Here is a 23,923-nt window from a genome sequence, read left to right on the forward strand (position 1 = left end):
ACCGCATGCCGCTGGGAGAGCTTAGGAGAGGAAAACTTTTTCCCAGACTAAGATGATGATGTTGCAGTCAGACCCCATGTGAAATCTCCGCCCCAAATGTCATCATCATCAGGGGATGAAGATGTATTTGTTTCACCAAGCCAGCGACAGTTCCCATCCACAGCTCTTCTATCCAGAGGTAAAAGGGGACGGGGTACAGCATCAGCTAGTCGACAGACTGGCGTTCAGGAAGGCACAGGCACTCAACAGGTACCCCAAGGCAGCACCAGTACTCAACAACAGTCTAGCAGTGCCCTGCTACAAAAAAAAAAACGCCCACTGAGATCAGTGGTGTGTTAGTTTTCCCATGTCGGTGGAGGCAAAGACCTTTATGCTACCTGCAGCATCTGTCACCATAAAGTGTGACTGTCAGGGTTTGAGTTCAAAACCAGGTACTATTTCTATGCATCAGCACATAGAACGCAATCACCCCATTGGCTGGAAGAACTGGGACCCCCACCCCATTCCATGCACATACCTAACAATGGCTGCAGCTACTATCTGCAAGTCAGCATTATGCAGCCTCGGTTTGAAGCAGCAGGTCCCTACGATCTACTTCTGCCTCCACCTTCTGGACCAGGAGGAAAACCCTGTTTTGGAAACATTCAGTGATGTTTAGTTCCCTCCGGAAGTGGACGGTCAGCGTAGATCCTATATTCTCTATGCAGACTAGTCATTTCCAGAGAAAGCAGGATGTCATGGGATGTTTCCAAAATACCGACAGTGGCTCAGAGCAGGCAGCCCGAAATCTCTCAGCGGCCCAGGATCGAGACAGGTAATTAAACAATACTAATATGTCCCCCGCAACCCTGGCACAATTGTCAAATTACCATTTAAAAAGAACCTTGTTACCTACCCGAACCAGGAGTCATCAGGGCTGTTCCCGAGGGCTTCTCTTGCCACATTGGCCCTGGTTGATGAATCTTATGCACCTTATGTTTCTCCTCAGGTTCACAAAGTGGGATGTGGTCTGAGTGTATTCTATGTTTTCCCCACTATGTGTCACTAATGTGTTTTGCTACGACGGAGGAAAGTATTGGATTAGCTGTCTTGGTCACATGTTGTTCTTATGTCCAGTTGCAGGTGCAGGTTATTTTCCCTCCTTTCCCTAACCTATCCTATCCTTTCTCTTTTACACACACAAGCACCACCAATCATGAGAAGGCTTAGTTTGCCCCTAGAAAAGGGAAATTAGTTCCTGGTCGGAGGAGCTCAGTCTAGTTCTCTAGTCAGTGGAGAAAGAGCAAGGCACAGTGAGTGCTTGAAGCAAGTTACCACAAGCATACAGTGCTAGACCCCCTCAGGAGGAAAAAGACGTCCTCTGAGGATCACCTTGTCCACGCCAGGGATACTTGCCACACAGTACAGGGCAGTGACCTGGATTCAGTTAGGCACTGACCCCAGTGGAATAAAGCTGCAGTTAGCCTACGTATTCCACTGCGTAACGCACGGCTATCCTAGAAAGTTTCAGAAAGTCTGCTCAACCCAGGGCAGGGACCTTGGGCCTTGTACTTCCCTCACAGGACCGGTACGTTGACACTGTAGGGCATTAGGCAGTTAAGTAAACGTGAGTATGAGGATTTTCTTTTCTCTTCTATTTTCAGTCACGCTATCCTGGTAGAGTACACTGCTACATTGGACAGGGCCCCCAAGACGCTCCCCTACTCCACTCTCTTCAAGTTTACAGATTAACACTTCTTCGCTCTCCTGTCTGCACCTGCTGCACCTCCTGAAGCAAAAACCTATTTTTGCACTGAAGCATTGAGTAAACGGACGTTATTCTGGTCAAGCTTTCGGACTCTGTCTATTCCTTTGCACGACAACAGCAGAGTATACTTGGGCTATCTAAACCTGCAGACACGAAAGCTGTCTGACCTAGGGTGGGTAACAACGCCACTCCAGGTTACCGTGACAAGTGCCCAAGTGACCTTCACTCAACTAGCTGCCACAACATCACTAGAGCTACACTGGCAACCGGCTCTTCATGGGCCTACAGCGAGGGCTTACCGCATAACTAAAGATTAGAGATGAGCGAACCTGGAGCATCCTCGAGTCCATCCGAACCCAAACTTTCGGCATTTGATTAGCGGTGGCTGCTAAAGTTGGATAAAGCCCAAAGGCTATGTGGAAATCATGGATATAGTCATTGGCTGTATCCATGTTTTCCAGACAACCTTAGAGCTTTATCCAACTTCAGCAGCCCCAGCTAATCAAATGCCGAACGTTCGGGTTCGGATGGACTCAAACCCGAACCCAGTTCGCTCATCTCTACTAAAGATCTATTATTTAGGGATGGCAGAGTGGGGAGAATGCACTAGGAACCGGCCCAATTACTTGTGGTTTGGGCAGCATGAAAGTGATGATAGGATTTCTTCAAGGTTCGTCCTGCCTTGAAAACCACTTCGATATTTACCTTAATTTTATACAAATATTTTTTTCTTTTTTTTTTTTGTGGGCTGACTATGTCGCCTTCTAGGTTTTTTACTTTTCCTATAATTATAGTTTGAGGATTCTTTCATGTATATGCATTTGTGTTAGATATTTCTACTTTAGCCCTATTGTTTTGCATAATATCTTAAACAATTTTGATGTGAAGACAAGCTGCATTAATTGTTCCCGCCACCAGATGATGCTCCTATAACACAAAGCAGCAGCTATATAAAGGGAATAAGAAGACTTAATTGTGCATCAACTTATAGACTGGCTGGATGTCTATGAACTTTCATTATAAAGAACTGACATTGTGCTCTCATATTTGTCATTGTTAATTTATAGACTGCAAAAAAAAAAACAAATATATATATACAGTATAAAGTGGTGCCTTGGATTACGAGCATAATTCGTTCCGGGGCCATGCTTGTAATCCAAATCCACTCTTAAACCAAAGCAAATTTTCCCATAAAAAATCATAGAAATGCAGACAATTGGTTCCACACATGAAACAAACATTCAGAAACAGCAGAATATGTGATATAAGTTACTGTACAGTAATGGAGAGGATGGGAAACACAAGGGCTGACAGAGACTGCAGGGAGCATAAAGGAATGAGCAGGGCAGATGTGGGCATATACATGCAGAGCTCTATGTCCGGGGAGAGAGGGGTTACAGCTATGGAGAGATTACCTCCACAGTCCTGTCCCCTGATGTAAGCCCCAGCCTGAAGTGGATCTACTATGATTTGGAAGGTAAGGGAGACTTCCTGGGTCAGAGTACAGGGCTTTAGACCCGCCTATGCAGACCATGCCCCTCCCCCACTTGCGCTCCCACCCAGTAACGGGAGCTCATAAACCATAGCAATGCTCTTAAACCAAGTCACAATTTTGAAAAACTATGAGCTCTTAAACCAAAACGCTCTTAAACCAAGTTACTCCTAAACCAAGGTACCACTGTATGTATAAAAAAAAAAAAACTAATTGTCATTTATACATGGGACTAAAAAGTAGCACTTACAGTCACTATGTAATACACTGTAATACACATACACTATGCCCTACCAATATCACAGTAAGACAGAAAGACCACAATGCAAGCTTTAGCAAACCCTGATTTCATTCTCCTTGCCACTCATCTCAATAGTAGTGTTGAGCTAATCTGTCAAGATGTTCAAATTTGGCAACTGGAATGCCCGGCATTTGATTATTGGTGGCTGCAGAAATTGGATGCTGGCGTTAGGCTGCCAGGAAAACATGGACACAACCTATGGTCATGTCCATGTTTTCCTGGCAGCCCTTGGGCGGCATCCAATTTCTGCAGCCACCGGTAATAAAATACCGAGCGTTCCAGTTGCCAAATTTGAACATCTTGACAGATTAGCTCAACACTACTCAATAAGTAACCTTCACCATCATCTCAAGAAGGAAAATAATAAAGGACCACACAAGCAAATCACATGGTCATAGATAAGTGTACACTACCACACTGTAGTAGTACTGATCAAAACTGAACTGATCAAATGCAGTGGCAGAATGTTCTGTTACAGAGGATCTATCACCTGTCTGCTTTAGGAAATACAAGAATACAACTGTATTATCCATTGACATTTCTCTGTTTTTTTATCTGCTACAGTCATTAAATTGCTGAGCAGGCCTGCCATACCACATCCCAGGTGCTTTCTTATCACCAGGAAGCGGGTAGGGACCAGAGCGATGGACTGTGGGCACCAATGCTGGAGCTGGGGAGGTAAGATGATGTTCTTGTTTTCACCCACTCTTCCCGGAGTTCTCCCTTAACTATTCAGTGACAGCAGAATTCCACAGCTACCCCCAGTGTTCCTGAGCAGGCTGGTGCTGGGAAATAGACCAGCGCCACGACGGTGGTCGCGGCCGGCGCCAATCTGTTAAAGGTAAAAAAACAAATCGATGTACCTAAACAAATTTCTTGGCCAATCCATTAAAAAAAATATATAGTGGTTGGAGTTCCATTTTTACTATTACTATTCTACTTCAGAAGGCCAAATTTCTTTCATATTCATAGAGACAAGTTGTGAAATGCTGGCTGCTTGTAGCAACCTCTAGAGGGTATCACTTGGAGACTGCCGCAGAATAGGTTGTAAAACTCCTGCGAGTATGCTGTCTCTTCTGACGCGAGCAGGGGGTCAGGACTCCCGGGAGAACCATAGACTGCAATGCAGTCTGCAGCGCTTCCAGTATTACCATCTACCTCCTGCAACTAAACAGTAGAGCTGGGACCCTCTCCAGTCATTATTAGGTGCAGAAATTGTTTCCGACTATTCCACACAGGTTAGGGCTGCCCAAGAGACCCCAAGAGTTAGAAGCAGATAAAAAGTTCAAATATTCATTTAGAAATGCACAATTTATGCTTTTTAAGGATCAAGGGTCAAGTCCTCTTCCTCAGAATAACAGCTCATACAGTGGTGTGGATAAGCAGGTGTAAATAGTACAACAATCTTTAAAATTTGCGGCAGACATGCCACCTAGGGGGCGGGACTACATTCAAAATATAAAACTAAACAGAAAAGTATTCATCAATTAAAATCATAAAAAGTATATGAACTGTATATTCAAGGTGTAAGAGCTGGTGGAGCTAATACAATGAGGGACTGTATTCAGACATTCAAAAATAGCAAGAGCACAGCCAGAACGGGGCTGTTGGCAAACCACTGTATAGCCGTTACGTAGTTCCATGACACTGACTTGTCTGTAAGCAGAAAGAGCAAGGACTTCGGTCGCATGCTGTATGTGGGGGGGGGGGGGGGGGGAGGGAGGGCAGGCAATCAGCAATTTTGGTAAGATTGGTCGCCTTCTTGATTTGGGTGTTAGGCAGGGGTAATGTCATGGCCGCGGCGTTGTCCCATGCTCTGGGTCGCCGACACTCCTCTTCTCCATGCGTGCTAAAGTCCGGTGTCGCTGTCTCTTCAGCCCGACAGAGTGCCTTACCTCCCCACGTTCCTGTTCCCCGCTGTCTCAGTCAGCACGTACATCCCCGCCTCCTAGGGTGCCGACTGTCACAGATTTAAAGGGACAGTGCATCCCTAATTGCTCAGTTGCATCAACCACCTCCACTATAAATTAGACACCTGTGCTGACCTTCCCTGTGGGTGCCTCTGCATGCTTCCCTTAGCGTGTGGTCCCAGCTCTCCGTATTCCTGACCGTTGTTCCTGACCATTGTTCCTCCCTGTGGTTCCAGCCATGAGTCCTGCTTCATTCCTGCTGTCTGCCTGTCGGCCTGCCTTGTGGTGGGCACTGGTGAAGACCAGTTGCCCCTTAGACTCTGTTCCCTGGTGTATCTTACGCCATCGCTAGCAGTGGTACGGCGGATCCATGACTCTTGGGTTAACCCTTTAAACAATCTTAAGAAATATCATGTAATACATGTTATATTATAGTGGTCCTCAACTTGGGACTTTCCAGCAGTTGTGACACTACAACTTCCAGTATTCATTGACAGCCAGTCTTCCATCCTTGGTCTTATCAAAGACAATATGACATCCTTAAGACATCACATGATCCGGGCAGCGAATCAGCACCATGTGATGTAATGTGATGTCTGTTATTTATCTTTAAATTCAACTATGTATCATAATGCAAAAAAAAAAAAAATAATAATAATAAATTCTAGTACATTCTGCAATGGAGTCCTGGCTTCCTGCAAGAGTCCTATGATCGATGCCGCCATCTACATGGAGTTTGTATATCCTCCTATGTTTTTGTGGGTTTTCTCCCATACTTCATTGTAAAACGAGTCAATGAAAAAAAAATACAATAATAACACTTTTATCCTCCGATACAAGAAAGGAAAAGCTAAAAATAAATAGCTGTAATGTTCCGGAGACGGCTTAATCAGACGTTGGTCAATGGATGGCTTTGATAATGAAAGCTTTGCTTGGGCTTCTGGGACGGCAAATAATTGAACATTTTATTAAAAGGAGATGGATCAATAAAGTGTGCTTTATGCCGTTCTGCTGGACGGAATATTTCCTTTTTGCTTCAGAATGGAAAGGTTAAATGCGAGTTCTTTCATCTCCAGGCTAATGGCCAATTGCTTGCTAAGATGCCTGCAGAAAAGAACACAGGAGGATGTTTCCCATCCTATGGTTTATGGGCCTGTATCTTTATTTTCTGATGCAGCTCGCCTGTTTCCATGCAGGCAGCCAGGCATTTTAAGAATGACATCACCGCTGTGTGCCAGGCTGAGTAGGCAATTCCTCCTGTGCAGTCTGAATCACAAGCAAAATGTAATCCTGCAGTGGAGAAAGCAGTCATTCTTACTGGTTTTCTAGAAAGAGATTAATGGTTTTGCATGTTGGGTTAAATTGGCGAACCAGACATTTAGAGATGAGCGAGCATGCTCGTCCGAGCTTAGTACTCGTTCGAGTATTAGTATACTTGATGGTGCTCAATATTTGGACGAGCACCTCGCGATACTCGAGACAATTGCATCTTTCTCTTCCTGCATGTTTGGCGGCTTTTTCTCAGCCAATCATCATGCAGGAGCTTGTAGTATCACGTGGGAACCCTACATGTCGATAGCAGCGATTGGCTGGCCAGATCAGATGACCTGGACATATAAGAATCAGGTCCCACAGTGCTCGTGTCAGATGCAGACTGGATGAGCATAGAAAGAGAGCTGCTGTCTGTCAGGGAGAGTGTTAGGCAGGGAGTTAGTGTGCGGTTAGGCAGGAATCCGACACGAAGAACCCAAGAGCCCTTGTAAGGGCTTAAAATATTAAAAACATATATTTTTTTGCTATTCTTGGCTGCTGACTTGGACTTGTAGTGCAGCTGTCAGTACTCAATTTGTCCTGTTGCTGACATTCTCTTGGCTGGCATCTATAGTTCAGCTATACCTGTCCTCACTGTGCAGTGTCCTGTGGGCGTTGTGCCTTTAAAAAAAGCACCAGTAACACACATACTCTATACGACTACCCCCAAATCTGCTGTCAGTAGTCAAATTGGCTTAATTGTGCAATTAGCCAGCCCAAGAGGCGTCCATGCATGCTGCCCCTGCTGTTTCCTGTCCATTTCCTTGTTGTTTCCATCATTTTCTGAGGTTTCCAGGTTTTCACACAACCTTTCCTGGGCAGATTTTGGTCCCCTGCAAAAATGCTCGAGTTTCCCATTGACTTCAATCGGCTTCGTTACTCAAAACGAGCACTCGAGCATTGGGAAGATTTGTCTCAAGTATCGAGCACCCGAGCATTTTAGTACTCGCTCATCTCTACCTATATTGTATTATTATAAAAATTTAGACTGCTAGACCCTAGTGTAGAGGTGGCTAGTGAGTTGTGGGTACCCAGGTGGTGCCAACTCTGCAGTCATTCTTACTGGTTTTCTAGAAAGAGTTTAATGGTTTTGTATGTAGGGTAAAATTGGCGAACCAGGCAAAATAACCTGTATTGTATTATTATAACAATTTAGACTCCTAGTCCCTAGATAAGAGGTGGCTAATGGGTTGTGGGTGACTAGGTGATGCCAACTCTGCCCTGGACATATACATGCTAGGTTCAGACTGCGAGTTTGCAATCCTATTTTTTTATCCGCTTTTTTGCAAAAAAGGGATGAAAAAAATGAAAAAACTGATCCATTTTTTTATAGACACAAAAATGGGGTTGACTACGCTTTTGTACACATTTAAAAAAATGGATCCGTGATTTTTTATTATTTTTTTTATAGAAAAATGGTGAAAACAAAATGGTGAAAAGATTGATGAACACAGAAACGGACTGCAAAAACGCAGTGTGAACCAAACCTAATTAAGATATCAGTCTCAAGCAACAAAATGAACCATGTGAAACAAAGAATGGCTACAATGTTGCATTAATCTTATACTAAGCAGAGTAAACTCGACAATTTTATTTATTTTTTTTTCCCTATGTGGTGCGGAGCTTAGAAGCTGCACAGAAGCGTTCAGTCCATCAGGGGGGAAAGCCGACAAGAATGCAGCACCATCCAGGGATCCGAAATATCTAGTTGGAATTCTAAGTAGGGCACATCCAGCCTTTATATCAGCTGGGAGCATGTCCGAGACCACAAACATGACCAAAATAAAAGCAGATATTGCATTTGGGAGTTAATAAGTGAAACGGCTTTACGAGACCGTCGGCAGCTGCCAGGCTCTTTCCCCCCATCTCTCTCCCTCTCTCTCTCCTTTAATTGCATCTGAGGATGTAGCTGCAGAAACAAGGGAGCTTTCTGGATCCCGGGAAGACTCCATCCCTGAATATATACTGTATCCATTTGTGGCGTAGTATTGTGCAGGACTGACAGGGCTGGGGGTTAATATATTGGGAAGCACGCTGCAGTAGTCTCCTTGGACATAGAGACACACATGACATTGAGAGCCATGGATGCTACTGGGCCTCTCACCTTTTCCCATGTATTTGGACAGCAGTGTGAAGTCATGGAAGCAGGTAAGAGTCATGGATTCCACCTATACTTATATACTGTTTACATGTATTGGTTTCTACATTCTGCTTGTGTTGTGCATGATTATTTATAGACTGGATGGAGGACTAATAGAAGCAATAGGATACATTAGACTGAACAAGGTGCAACAGTTGTAGCCTATGCACAATACAGAAACATCTACATCATTATATATATATATATATATATATATATATATATATATATATATATATATATATATTAAATATAATTCATCACATGCAGAAGGCCCCAATCTATAATGTAAGTTTTGCCATGTCTATTGCTGTCTTCAGGCCCATATATGGCTTAAAGCACCTCCTATAGCGCATTGTATAAATGGCGACTCTATGACATCATGCTATTGCCATATAATTGCCAGTTCACACTGCGGAATAGGCACGGAGATTCCGTTCGGAACCAACGTCCTCGGACTCCACGCCGAATCCCGTCTGCTATGTCTTTCAATGGGAGGTCTTTTGCGCCTCTGCTCTCCGAGTGGAATCTCCTCGCCGATTCTGTAGTGTGAACGGGCCCTAATAATAGAAAGGACTCAATTTGTTTTAATTAGTCATGGCCTAAAATAATGTTATTATAAAAATTTTCATGGAGATTTATCAAACATGGTGTAAAGGGAAACTGGCCCAGTTGCCCCTAGCAACCAATCAGATTCCACCTTTCATTTTCTAAAGACTCTTTGGAAAATGAAAGGTGGAATCTGATTGGTTGCTAGGGGCAACTGGGCCAGTTTCACTTTACACCATGTTTGATAAATCTCCCCCATTGTCCCCATGCAATTCAGAAGCCTGGCCTATAGGAAAAGTAGGACCCCCCTGCTATTAGAAGAAAGCAGGGGCCAGTTATGGCAGGCTGTATACTGCCAATGGACTGCTCATACGGACTTGGCCATATATTGCATTTGAATGAACTGTTTTATTCTAACAGCGGCTAGATTTTCCTGAGTGGCCCTTAAAAGAGTTGTCTGTGGTCAGAAAATGTTGTAGAGGCTGGCTTAGAAATAATAAAGATTCTACACCATCCCCATCCTGGTTCAAATTTTCATTGCAATGGCCAATTACAAAACCAGTTTATTTGGGCACCAAAAGGATGAACAAGGCCAAGGGTTGCAGCGGGCAAGTATAATTTCTTTTGTATTTTTAAGCCAGCGCAAGCCCATAACTGAAAGTTTTAATAGGGCCAAAACATATTTTTAAAGGGGTTTTCCAGTGCTACAAAGACATGGCCGCTTTCTTCCAGAGAAAGCACCACTCTCATCTCCAGTTTGGGTGCAGGTTTTGTAACTCTGTTGAATTCAAGTGAATGGAGTTTAATTGCAAACCACACCTGACCTGCAGACAAAAGTGGTGCTGTCTCTGGAAGAAAGCGGCCATGTTTTTGTAGTGCTGAATAACCCCTTTAATCCAGTGCATCAATGCCTAATAAAGGTCCATTTAGTCAGGTTACACCAAAGTGACTGTGAGCTCAATTGTAGCAACAGGCTTCACATGGCTATGAAGCAAAAATAAATAAAAAAATAAAATAAAAATTCTATTTTTATTTATGTATTTATTTATTTTTTATTTTTTGGGGGGATACACCAACAATAGGTTAATTTTCTCTGCAGTTCAGTGTGAGTAAAGTGCCCAATTTATATTGTTATAAAATTTTATATAACAAATGCACAAAGTGCTGAGCTCCCATTACAGCTTGTCATAGGCAGGCTGTAATAGCTCTCCTATTATGGCAGTCATGGAGGCCTTCAGAAGGCTGGCACCCGGCAATAGTGAACTGACGAGGACATGGCTCCTGTGGACAGCAGCATCTAGATGGTTAAACACCTAGTGCCCCATGATGCATCATGTTAAACATGAGTGACCGTTATCACACACACACACACACACACACACACACCCCTTGCTGTGAATTTTGTTGATATTTGCATTTTCGCTATTACTTTCCAAGAACCTTCACTTTTGATCCTGATTACATAGGCTTATGGAGGCTTGTTTTTTGTAGGATGTTATATTTCCCTATATATTTTCTAATAGCACCATTTACTTTATCATGTTAGTTTTCTGTCGAAGGTGCTGTGTAAGGTCTCATTTGTACTGAATATTAGATATTTATTTATGTCGGTGTTTACTGTGTGGCATATAGAACCTGATACTTTAATGTTTCAGACTTTTATGGATGCAGCGATACCAATTATATTTTTTTTTTATGTGTTTTATATATAGGCCTAAAAATAGTAAAGATGGTAATAAATAACAAAGATGATAATAAAAAATAAATGAGCAAAGGGATTTTTATGGTGTATACTTTTAGTTCCTCTGGGGGAGCCTAAATACTTGATCACTGGATTACTTTATACAATACATTGCAATGTGTTCCTCTAGCAGAGTAGAGTCTTCATCAGGGCTGCCCATCTTTAAAGTGAAAGTACCACTAGGTACATTTATGCTTTTTACATGAACAGACCTGCACTGGATGCTGGTGCCATGGCCCTTCTTTTGAACCGTGGCCTGGTTCCAGTCTATTCTTGAGCACCGGCCCTGCATGAAGCACTGGGGCCAGCCCTGCCGCCCCCAGTGTGACAATCTCCCCCCTGTGACGTGGCTCTATTGATTCTAATGGAGCCGTGTCACAATGTGGAGGGGATTTTGTCATACTAGGCGCCAGGGGACCCGCCAGCAGTGCTTCATGCCGGCATGATGCTTGAGAATAGATTGGCACCATGTGCAGGAACTGGGCATCAGTTAAGAAAAAAAGGACCCGGACCGGCATCCCTGTGTCAGCGCCAGTCTATTTCTGTAAAAAACACAAAACGCTGTACCTAGTGGTACATTCGCTTTAAAGGAGAAGTCCGGCAAAAACTTTTATTGAAGTATTGTATTGCCCCCCCAAAAGTTAAACAAATCACCAATCTACACTTTTTACAGGAAATGCTTGATGCAGAGGGATGCTCAGTGTCCCTTCAGTGCCCTGTGTCCCTCAGTGTCCCCCTGCCATCATCCTCTCCAGCAGCCACAGCCCGCACAGCTCTGGGAGTTGGGTCGTGACATCACCATTTTATCCAGGAAGTGACATCACCATGTTATCCAGGAAGTGAAGCCTTGATGCAGTAGTAAGTGCAGGGAAAAAAAAGCACTTTATAAGCATTTCCTGTAATAAGTGTATATTGGTGATTTGTATAACTTTTGGGGGGCAATACAATACTTTAAGAAAAAATTCTCCTTTAAGTTTCACCACACTCCAATTGTGCTCTGTGTTAAGGGGGGGGGGCTATTGCATGAGAGAGGGGCACCTTACCGCCAAGATGCCACAGACACTAGACACAGAGTTATCTCGGATCCCAGCTGCTGTATAACACAAACAGCTGGCATCCATCAAGTATAGAAGAGGCCCGGCTACATGAACAGGAGTTGATAAATAGCAAGTCTGGTCTAACAAGGCCTCACACACACATCCGTAGTCCTCTCAGTAGCCATGGACATGCGGCTATGGACAGGACTGTGGATGTGCATTCATTCAGGATAGGTGATTCGTGCCGCAGCTGCAGACCCGACAATGGCTTGCCCATTTTTTTGCAGCACAAATCATGGCTCTAACACAGATCCTTAACAGGTACGAATGTGTGTACGGGGCCATAGAACTGAACGGCTCTGCAGAATTAACATATAGGTGAAAGGAACCTAAGGTCCTTATATAGTTGCTTTTTTTGCAGAATGGGAATATCTTAGCGAGATGCAAAAGTGTTTAAAAAATGTCTAAAATACATTTAAAAAGTAGTGCAAGTAATGTCAGCCAGCTTTTTCTTATGCAAATCGCACCTACTGTACTTTTTAGCACAGACAGTTTTATTGCCCCATTTGTCCTTGAAATATTGGTGTCAGCTGCGTGTACTCTTTAAAATGCTGCGTCATGCACTCGGGTATTGCACTAGGCTTTAAGCTGTCACTTCTGGTTCAAAATCTATGGAAATCGCTATTTAAAACAGATGATGATGTCACAAGTGTATGTATATCAAGCCAATATTCAATTGTTTTGATAAAGTGATTCTATAGTAATAGGCTTGGGCCCTTCTGTGTCTTGTTAAAACCTTCTTGCCGTTATCCTTTTTACATAATCTGTAGTTTGTGATAATAGTAATAATGATATTTCCTATAGCTAGACTATTGTCAATAATAATACAGAACCATTCAGTACCTTGAAGTGTCACTGTCGATTGTAAAAACTTTTGACATGTCATAGAGACATGTCAAAAGTTTTGATCAGTGTGGTTCTGAGTGTTTAGACCCGTACCAATAGAAAGAACGAGACGGGAGAAGACCGCGCTAAGCTCTGTGTCACGTGATATCAGTTGGGCTCCATAGACTTACATTATGAGCCTGACTGATAATATGGCACAGTGCTGGGAGAGGATCACGCTTAGCATAGTCTTCTCCCCACCCTGTCTCTATGATGTGTCATATGTTTTTACAAACGACAGTGACACTTTAAAGGGGCCCATCTTGGCACAAGGAAATACCCACTCATTGATTAGCATAAATAACTAGAGAATCCAGTGGTTGACTGAGCAGCATTTCCTGTGAGCCCTGAGAGCAAGGACCACCCCAGTAGCCCCAAATGGCCTTACTAGACAATTAATTAAATTACCCAGATATGATGTGGAGGATAAAGGTGTCAGGAATGCACCTTTGTGCTCCTCAGTTCGAGTTGTCCTGCGCAGATGGCACTGAACCTGGTCTAAACAAGGTTCTGTCTTTATTTGTTCAGCCCCACCTGCTTTGCCTCTCAGCCTCTGGCAATGATAGGGTTATTCTGCTCTCTGCTAGCTTGATTCCTGCAGCTGAGCAGTGTGTTGTTTCCCTTGACTGGCAGGTGCCTTTGCCAGTCAGGGTCTTTGTAGATCTGAGCACCGGTCCAATGGGGATCTGGACCGGCCTCCATGGCCAGCAGCAAATAGCTGGCTGTTAGAGAAATCTAGGCTAAGCATACTTCCTCTGTTATCTGCTTTGTGTATCTCTGACCCAGGGGCGGATTAACTTTACCATAGGCCCCGGGCTGTTCACCAAGCCTTGGCCCCCCCACCCTACTGTAACTATGGCAGCACTAGCCTGGCATTCATAGTACAGGACAGATAATGTCATGATGTCCTGATTTGTGCAAAATTGCCATAAAAAAAACAGTGATTTTTGGAAATCATGACGGAAGTTTAGCCAGGAGACAGTACGCCACTGAAAGTATAAATCTTTTTGGGTGGTCATGGGCCCCCCAGGAGCTCAGGGCCCCGGGCTGCCGCCTGAAACGCCCCTATTATAATCCACTACTGCTCTGACCCTTGCCTGTTCCTTCTCTATCCTGTCTGCCGCTTGCCCTGACTTATAGCCCGTTCTCGTTTACCCGACTTGTCTGCCGATTTTGTACTTTTGCTTCCCGCCGTTACCAACCCGGTTTGTTAACCTTGGATTTATTATGTTTGTTTGTCGATGTTCTGTGTTTCACCCAATTGAGTATAAGGACTGTCACTGTGGCTGTCCACAGTCGCCTAGGACTGTCTTTTGGCAAGAACAGTAGGCAAGGACAGTGGGCGTGGTCAGCTTAGACACACTGTCCGTGTCTTACCAGTTTGGCAATTTTTCCTTTTTCCTTTCCTGCAATCCTAACATCCTAATAGAGGACAAAGAGGCATGTGGAGCTTTAATATGGCACCCCGGCACACTGTTATAAAACAATGATGTCGCCTATTACCCATCCTAACCTGCTAATAGAGTCCCTTTAAGAAAGTGACATATGACATTGACTTTGCTAGGAGGTCGCCAACTATAGGACAATAAAACCTATGCACGTATGCAAATATTGATTCATGGGACATATTTATACACTGCTAATAGATTTGTAGACATAGACATAACCAGGGAATGAGATCACGTACTGCTTGATAAACCAACTCACGAGGCATCACTGAAAGTGGCTGGGAATTAAAGGCAAAGCCATGAAATTAATATTTTGATGCCATGGCCTGGGATGTGTAAGCTCGCGGTTATTAATAAAAGATCAACTAGAGACCAATAGCGGTAAACACTAGAGGATTCCCTCTTAATTCCTCGTCCTCGGCTGTGTTGATTGTTCATCTCTGGTAGATGGAATCAGCGTAACTCGCTGTGATTTTTTACATGTGCACAAATACAGTAGCATCTTAGTTACAATGTTCCTTATAAGTGGATTACATTGCTTAGTAAGCACGGCTGAGCAATCAATATTAATTTACGGCGTATTCCATCTGGACAGCGACCTATACAAAGCGAGACTTCATGTCGTTGGTAAAATATAGCATAGAGATAAATGAACATGTATAGATTGTAAACGGCTGTGGATGCTACTGTATTTACAACCTACAATGAGCAAATCTGGATTTAGGCTATGTTCACACAATGTATGTGTTGTAGAAATCACAGCCGTTGTTGCAAATTGCATTGAATATTCATTGAACAGCGGCCACAGAAAACCCTGTCAGTACACACAATGGAGCGTGCGGCTCCAGCCGCACACTCCATCATGTGCAGTGGGGAATTCTGATGCGAGCATCAGAATTCAGCGGTGCTTAAGCCAGGATGATCTTTACCGAGAGCGGCCGGTCTCATACGAAGTATGAACATAGCCTTAAAGTGTACCTGTCATTATAACCTTTCAAAATCTAAATCAACAGTAGATGTTAAATTAAGCAAGTTTGCAATATACATTCATTCATTTTTTGTTGTTGTTATCATGCTGTGAAACAAAGCTCATCTTACCAGAAATCCAGGTCCAGTCTCCTGAAGGCAGATTTTCTGACTTGCCCTGGTTGTAAAAAACCAGACTAAATACAGGAATTCCGGCCAGTACAGAGAGTCACAGCTCAATGTCTCCATCAGTCCCATGACTGCCTTCTATCTTTGAGCGCTCAGGTGGCCTGGGATACACTGGACTTCCTGTTTTCTGACTTTCCTGAGGGGGGGGGGTTTGAGGAAAAAAAAAAGTCAGAAAACAGGAAGTGCCGTGTTTTCCACGTTAACTAAAAATAATGAATGTATATTGCAAACTTGCTTTATTTTTTAACATCTACTGTTGATTTAGATTTTTTTTACTATATTATATAGAAATATAATATCATAAATATCATAAAGTTCTAACATATTTATAGGATACTCTATGTTATGATCTAACGTTATGATCAGGGGGTCCAGTCTCTGAGATACAAAATAGCAGTGGTGCCCAACTTGTGCTGAAGTCCCTCCATTCTGAGAATAAGTGGGAGTCCTATGGATTGGACCACTATTGATGATAACATAATAGCATCCTAACGATATGCCATCATGTTACAAGACAGGATTACCCCCGTAAAGGGGTTCTAAACAGAGTATTAAAATTCATATTTTAATCCAATTAAATATTAATAATTAAATCTGCACAGTCTGTGGCATACTGTTATAATCTCTCAGTACAAAACCCTTGGTAGCTCCAATAAGTGGAGGGATATGTGAAACCCAACTGGGGTGCCCAGCCTTCGCTGGGAGTGGCAGCAGCAGTAGTCTGTCTCTTTCTGTCTGGTTACAACTTCCTTTTCCTCTGGACCTACTCTAGAAATCAGAAAATAACAGGGCACTGCTCCTTGGAAAAGGTGGCACTAACTAGTACCCTGGGAGGGACTATTCCAGTGCCATTACTATCACCAATGGACAGGATCTGGGACATCAGCTTCCACCAACTAGGCCTCACATAAGAAAACATCTAGCAAGTTGTATACAGCAGAAAAAAGTTCTTAGAGTTACTATATAAATTCAGTTCACTGAGTAAGTATAATAATCATATAAAGTCATCCTTTAGCACTAAGGAGAGGGGGGGAAAACCCTGTGGAGGAAACCTCTAGGAAACCATGGCTGAAGGATTGTCCTTCCCTTAGGCTTAGAAGGTTAATGCCAAACTGTAACTAATCAAATGCACAAAAAAATAATAATGTAATCGTATATATGGTACCAGACACATACAAATATTTACAATAATACATGCATTATTACACTTGCAAAAAGAAAATAAGTTGAAAAGAAAAATTAAAGTAAAGATTAAAAAAATGTAAAAAAAAAAAAAAGTAAAGATTAAAAAAGGGTAGAGCAGGATGGAAATGTTTTTATCTACACTCACCGGCCACTTTATTAGGTACACTTGTCCAACTGCACGTTACCACTTAATTTCTAATCAGCCAATCACATGGCGGCAACTCAGTGCATTTAGGCATGTAGACATGGTCAAGACAATCTCCTGAAGTTCAAACCGAGCATCAGTATGGGGAAGAAAGGTGATTTGAGTGCCTTTTAACGTGGCATGGTTGTTGGTGCCAGAAGGGCTGGTCTGAGTATTTCAGAAACTGCTGATCTACTGGGATTTTCACGCACAACCATCTCTAGGGTTTACAGAGAATGGTCCGAAAAAGAAAAAACATCCAGTGAGCGGCAGTTCTGTGGGCGGAAATGCCTTGTTGATGCCAGAGGTCAGAGGAGAATGGGCAGACTGGTTCGAGCTGATAGAAAGGCAACAGTGACTCAAATAGCCAACCGTTACAACCAAGGTAGGCAGAAGAGCATCTCTGAACGCACAGTACGGCCAACTTTGAGGCAGATGGGCTACAGCAGCAGAAGACCACACCGGGTGCCACTCCTTTCAGCTAAGAACAGGAAACAATTTGCTACAATTTGCACAAGTTCATCGAAATTGGACAGTAGAAGATTGGAAAAACGTTGCCTGGTCTGATGAGTTTCGATTTCTGCTGCGACATTCGGATGGTAGGGTCAAAATTTGGCGTCAACAACATGAAAGCATGGATCCATCCTGCCTTGTATCAACGGTTTAGGCTGGTGGTGGTGGTGTCATGGTGTGGGGAATATTTTCTTGGCACTCTTTGGGCCCCTTGGTACCAATTGAGCATCGTTGCAACGCCATAGCCTACCTGAGTATTGTTGCTGACCATGTCCATCCCTTTATGACCACAATGTACCCAACATCTAATGGCTACTTTCAGCAGGATAATGCGCCATGTGATAAAGCTAGAATCATCTCAGACTGGTTTCTTGAACATGACAATGAGTTCACTGTACTCCAATGGCCTCCACAGTCACCAGATCTCAATCCAATAGAGCATCTTTGGGATGTGGTGGAACGGGAGATTCGCATCATGGATGTGCAGCTGACAAATCTGCGGCAACTGTGTGATGCTATCATGTCAATATGGACCAAAATCTCTGAGGAAGCTTCCAGCACCTTGTTGTATCTATGCCACCAAGAATTGAGGCAGTTCTGAAGGCAAAAGGGGGTCCAACCCGTTACTAGCATGGTGTACCTAATAAAGTGGCCGGTGAGTGTAGATCTCCTTGTGAGAGAGAGGAAGGGAGAGGAATTTCTTCTAAACCCCACCCTCCTCACTGCAATACACTAGGCATATACTCCTTCCTCTAACCCTTAGATAACCTGGGGCATACGTACGCCCTGGAATATTGTGCCCAGATGACCGTGGGCGTACCTGTACGCCCTGACCTATGAATCGCGCTCTGGAGCGGAGCCCGCTTCATAGCAGGTGGGGGCCAGCTGCAGTGAGCAGCCAGCACCTCACCATTAATGACAGGCCGCAGCGATCGTACTGCAGCATGCCATTAACCCCTTAAATGCCGTGATCGCAGCGCAACCACGGCGTTTAGGTGTAAGTGACAGGGGGAGTCTCCTGTAACTTAACGATCAGAACCCCTGCAATGTGACTGAGGGGGTCCCAAACGTCAAAACGGACCGCCGGAGGTCTAGCACCTACATCCGCGCGGTCCAATCGGCAATCTGGTCACTGAGCCTGCACAGGCAGGCTCAATGAGCAGATCGCCTATCACAGTGATCAATGCTATGCCTATGGCATTGCAATGATCAGTGTATAAAATAAAAGTAATGTATGTACAAGTCCCCCAAAGGGACTTAAAATGTGTTTAAAAAAAAAATAATTTACTAACACACTGCCCCAAAACCCCTCCCCCAATAAAAGTTAAAATCACCCCCCTTTCCCATTATATAAATTAAACATATAAAAATAAATAAATAAACATATAATATACCGTAGCGTGCGTAATTGTCCGATCTATTAAAATATAACAAGCGTCATTGCGAACGGTAAACAGCGTACACGAAAAGAGGGAAAGAAGTGCACGGATTACCGATTTTATGTTATATTATACAGTATATAAAAAAAAAATTATAAAAAGTGATCAAAACGTCCGATCTTCACAAATATGGTATTAATAAAAACTAGAGATCATGGTGGAAATAATGACACCACATACAGCCCCATAGGGGAAAAAATAAAACTGTTATAAGCGTCACAATAGGCCCATTTTATTATTAATTAATTAATTGCCAAAAAAAAAGGATTTAATTAAAAAAATATATATAACATTAGAGAATCTGTGTAACCTGCATATGGTTGTGTTCGGACTGACCTATAGAATAATGGTATCATGTCGCTTTTACCATATAGTGCATTACGTAGACACAGGAATCCCCCAAACGTTACCATATTGCATTCTTTTTTACGATTTCACCAATTTATTTCTTCATAAATAATATTTTTGAAATTCCGTCATACATGTTATGGTAAAATGAAAGACGCCATTACACAGTACAACTATTCCTGTAACAAATAAGCCATTACATGCCTTGTAGATAGAAAACTGAGAGTGCTAGAGCTCTTAGAAGGGGAGGAGGGAAAAACTAAAACACTAAGATCAAAATTTGCGCGGTCCACTGGGTCATTTTGGGCCTGGTCCTCAAAGAGTTAAAGCAGAACCACCTGTGCTTTAGTGTATAGCATTATACAGATGAGACTATGGGGGCTATAGGTCCCCTCCCAAAGTCATGTCCCTCTTTGGTTAAGGCTCTGGGGGAGTCTTTATTATTATTAATATGAATAGAGCATATACTGCCCATTGCTAATCCATATGATCCTACCTTTGGCTATATAGTGCTACCACAACCCCATACAGTGTGGCTTAATTTACCTGTCCAGGCTCCTTGGTTCTCAGCTGGTGGGTTTCTGGATGTCCTGGGTGTATCTGTGACTTACAGAGCCTGGTTACTGACACAAATTATGTTTCTTAAGGAGATCATCATAAAGACGTGTTGAGCCTTTTAGGCCATTCATGCTTCACTGGGATACCTGGGAGTAGGGCTGGGCGGTATACCGCAAAAATACCGATACCGTCACTGGCGTCGGTTAACCGACCTCAACTCTGCCAGGACGGTATCTGCGGTATTTCCCCCCCCACCCGGCGGCCGCGTGCTCTGGTGCAGGGAGAGAGAGGGGTCCCGGGTGAAGAGGTGAAGGCTGGACAGCTGATGATCCAATTTACCTCCCGAGCCAGGACACATATACTGCTGCAGGGGAAGGGATGGAAGATCCTGCTGCGGGGGGCTGAAGAGGAAGACTGGAGATGTGACAGGCTGCACACAGACGGCAGGGTCCCCTCCAGTGAGTGCTTTGTGCTGCTGCTGCCGGGGGCTCACTTCTAGCTTCTCTGGAAGCTGCACGGTGAGCCCTGCCCCCCCTCCCCCGCACATACAGTTGGGGTCAGGTATCGGTCGGCACCTCCATGCTCCACTGGCCACCGCACTCTGTCCCGCACAGGAATTCTCGGAGCCCCGTTATGTTTTGTCAGTGCTGGAAGCGGCCGTGTGCGACGCTCAGTCCGGAACACAGATACATGTGCTACAGCACTGCGTGACAGGGGCCGAGGATTCCTGTGCGGGAGAGAGAGAGCGGTGCCCGGGGGAACATGGAGGTGCCGACCTATACCTGACCCCCTGCAGCCACTGAGTGACTGGGGATGGATGGATGGATAGATAGAAGATAGATAGATGATATGATATAGATAGATGATATAGATAGATATCATCTATCTCCTATCTATCTATCTATCTATCTATCTCCTATCTATCTATCTATCTCTCACTATCTATCTCCTATCTATCTATCTCCTATCTATCTATCTATCTCCTATCTATCTATCTATCTATCTATCTATCTATCTATCTATCTATCTCCTATCTATCTATCTATCTATCTATCTCTCACTATCTATCTCCTATCTATCTATCTCCTATCTATCTATCTATCTATCTATCTATCTATCTATCTATCTATCTATCTGTCAATCAATCATCTATCTATCTATCTACTATTATCTATCGATCTATCTATCTATCTATCTTCTATCTATCCATCTCCTATCTATCTATCTATCTATCTATCTATCTATCTATCTCCTATCTATCTATCTATCTATCTATCTATCTATCTATCTATCTATCTATCTATCTCCTATCTATCTATCTATCTATCTATCTATCACAATTTAGTGCATTCACAGTAATGATAATGGGAGTGCCAGCAACAGAGAATGGGTTAACATCTCCTCTTCAATATCTATCTATTATCTGTCTATCTATCTATCTCCTATATCTATCTATCTATCTATCTATCTATCTATCTATCTATCTATCTGTCAATCAATTATCTATCTATCTCCTATCTATCTATCTCCTATCTATCTATCTATCTATCTCCTATCTATCTATCTATCTATCTATCTATCTATCTATCTATCTCCTATCTATCTCCTATCTATGTATCTCCTATCTATATCATCTATCTATCTATCTCCTATCTATATCATCTATCTATCTATCTCCTATCTATATCATCTATCTATCTATCTATCTCCTATCTATATCATCTATCTATCTATCTATCTATCTATCTCCTATCTATATCATCTATCTATCTATATCCTATCTATATCATCTATCTATCTATCTCCTATCTATATCATCTATCTATCTATCTATCTATCTATCTCCTATCTATATCATCTATCTATCTATCTATCTCCTATCTATATCATCTATCTATCTATCTATCTATCTCCTATCTATCTGTCTATACATACACGCACACACACACACACACCCACCACCCACCACACACCACACACACATATATGTGTGTGTGTGTATGTATAGACAGATAGATAGGAGATAGATAGATAGATGATATACGTAGATAGGAGATAGATAGATAGATAGATAGGAGATAGATGATATAGATACACTCTGATGGTAATACAAACGTGAATTTATTACATATAACAATGTGCAGCAAACTTTACAAGATATATACGATGTTTCGCCGTCTCCTACGCCATTTTCAAGTGGCACTTGAAAATGGTGTAGGAGACGCCAAAACGTTGTGTACTACTTGTGAAGTTTGCTTAGTTATATGGAATAAATCCACGTTTGTATTACCATCGGAAAATGGGGTTTTCAAAAGGGGTGTGGCTTTTAACCTCTTAAGGACATAGGACGTACCGGTACGTCCTATGTCCTCACTTGCACTTCAAAGCGGGGCCACGCGGCGGCCCCGCTTTGAAGTGCCGCGATCCCGGGTGCCGCGAGTAGCCCGGGACCGCTGCTATTAGCGGGCACGGTCGGATCGCCGTGCCCGCTAATTAGCTAATCGGAGGCAGCTGTCAAAGTTGACAGCTGCCTCCGATTACCGGAGGCAACGTTTCCCTGGTGTCTAGTGGGGGAGATCGCTCCTCCGGGACCTTGTCCCGGAGGAGCGATCTCCCTGTCTGATGCCGGCCGGGGACGCGTCCAAGATGGCGCCGTCCTCGGCTCGGCACTCGTTTGTTTCCGGCTGCAGCAGCCGAAAGCAAACGAGTGCCGATCTCATGGATCTCTGCAGCATATCTATGCTGCAGAGATCTCAATGAGAGATCCAAGTGTATATACTAGAAGTCCCCTAGGGGGGCTTCTAGTATATGTGTAAAAAAAAAAAAAAAAAGTGTTGTTTATAGTAAAAAGCCCCCTCCCCTAATAAAAGTCTGAATCACCCCCCTTTTCCCAGGTTTTAAATAAAAGTAAACAAATAAATAAATAAATAAACATGTTTGGTATCGCCGCGTGCGTAATCGCCCGAACTATTAATTAATCACATTCCTGATCTCGTACGGTAAACGGCGTCAGCGCAAAAAAATCCCAAAGTGCAAAATTGCGCATTTTTGGTCGCATCAAATCCAGAAAAAATGTAATAAAAAGCGATCAAAAAGACGTATATGGGCAATCAAGGTACCGATAGAAAGATCAAATCATGGCGCAAAAAATGACACCTCGCACAGCCCCATAGACCAAAGGATAAAAGCGCTATAAGCCTGGGAATGGAGCGATTTTAAGGAACGTATATTGGTTAACAACGGTTTGAATTTTTTACAGGCCATCAGATACAATATAAGTTATACATGTTATATATCGTTTTAATCGTAACAACTTGAGGAACATGCATAACAAGTCAGTTTTACCCCAGGGCGAATGGCGTAAAAACACATTTCCCCCAAATAAAAGAAATGCATTTTTTTTTTCAATTTCACCACACTTTGAATTTTTTTCTGGTTTCGCAGTGTACTTTATGCAAAAATTCAGCCTGTAATTGCAAAGTACAATTAGTGACGCAAAAAATAAGGGCTCATGTGGGTTTCTAGGTGGAAAAATGCAAGTGCTATGACCTTTTATGCACAAGGAGGAAAAACCGAAAACGTAAAAACGAAAATGGGCCATGTCCTTAAAGGGTTAAAAGGGGCGTGTCATAATTATCGTTCAATTTATCGTTACCGCGGCTACATGTACGATAAATCGCGATATTCATTTAGGCCATTATCGCCCAGCCCTACCTGGGAGGAAGGGTATGCAAAGCCCTGACATCACAATTGGTTGGGTTCACACCAAATTTTAGCAATCTGTTTTTTTCTTGCGTTTTTTTGCAAAAAAAACGGATGAAAAAATGCTGAAAAAAACTGATGCATTTGTTTGCATCCATTTTGATCCGTTTTTTCCATTGACTTCCATCATGAAAAAAAACAGATCAAAACGCATCCGT

The sequence above is a fragment of the Dendropsophus ebraccatus genome, chromosome 12 (assembly GCF_027789765.1).
Source record: "Dendropsophus ebraccatus isolate aDenEbr1 chromosome 12, aDenEbr1.pat, whole genome shotgun sequence".
Lineage (NCBI taxonomy): Eukaryota > Metazoa > Chordata > Amphibia > Anura > Hylidae > Dendropsophus > Dendropsophus ebraccatus.